The sequence below is a fragment of the Phaethon lepturus genome, unplaced genomic scaffold (assembly GCF_000687285.1).
Source record: "Phaethon lepturus isolate BGI_N335 unplaced genomic scaffold, ASM68728v1 scaffold44618, whole genome shotgun sequence".
NCBI lineage: Eukaryota > Metazoa > Chordata > Aves > Phaethontiformes > Phaethontidae > Phaethon > Phaethon lepturus.
The window spans coordinates 1-1,141 of NW_010556309.1; positions in this window are offsets into that span (position 1 = coordinate 1).

Below are 1,141 nucleotides of genomic sequence, written 5' to 3' on the forward strand. Positions count from 1 at the left end.
AGGGGGGACGGGGCTGGGGTGCAGGGATATGGGTCTGGAGATGCAAGGGTGCCGGGCTGGGAGTGTAGGATTAGGCAGGTTATGGGGCTGGGGATGCAGGCTGCAGGGGTCCAGGGCAGTGGGATGCAGGGATATGGAGCTGGGGGTGCAGGCTGCAGGAGTCCAGGATGGCAGGGTGCAGGGATATGGTGCTGGGGATGCAGGGTTGAGGGGGTACCGGTCTGGGCATATACGCTGCAGGGGTACGGGGCGTTGGGATGCAGGGATATGACACTGGGGGTGTCAGTTGCAGGGGTACAGGACAGCAGAATGCAGGGATACAGGGCTGGGGATGTGGGTTGCAGGGATACAGGGTGTTGGGATGCAGGGATACAGAGCTGGGAACGCGGGATGAAGGGGTACGGGACACTGGGGTCTGTGCTGCAAGGGTACGGGGCTGCGGGATGCAGGCTGCGAGGCTATGGGGCTGCAGGAGCTGGGTTAGAAGGACGGGGTGCTGCGGGATATGGGGATGCAGGGCTGTGGGCTGCAAGGTTAGAGGGCTGCAGGATGCAAGCTGTCAGGATATGGGACCAAGGGATGCCGGCTGCAGGCTGCAAGGATGCAGGGCTGTGGGGTGCAGCGCTGCAGGGCTGTGGGATGTGGTATTAGAGGATGTGGGAATAGTGGGCTGTGGGTTGTGGGATGTGGGGATACAGAGCTGCATGTACGCAGGACGCAGGGAAACGGAGCTGCGTGATGCAGAGGTACAGGGCTGTGGGGTACACAGCTGCAGGGATGCAGGATATGGGAATACCGGGCTGCAGGATGCGGGATACATGACTGTAGGATGCGGGATGTGGGAACACGGGAAGCAGGATATGGGTAGATGGAGTCGCAGGATGCGGGACTATGGGAAGCAGGATATGGCCAGATGGGGCAGCAGGATGCGGGGACACGGGGCTGCGGGGCGCGGGGACATGGGATTCAGGATACGGGGCTGCGGGGCGCAGGGTTTGAGGACGAGCGATTGAGGCTGCAGAGGAGCGGGGCTGTGGATGTGGGGTGCAGGGAAGCAGGCACTCCAGGGAGCAGGCTGTGCCGAGGGGCAGCGGGAGGCAGAATCCCCTGCCCTGGCAGAGGAGGTCCTGCAGCCCCCCCG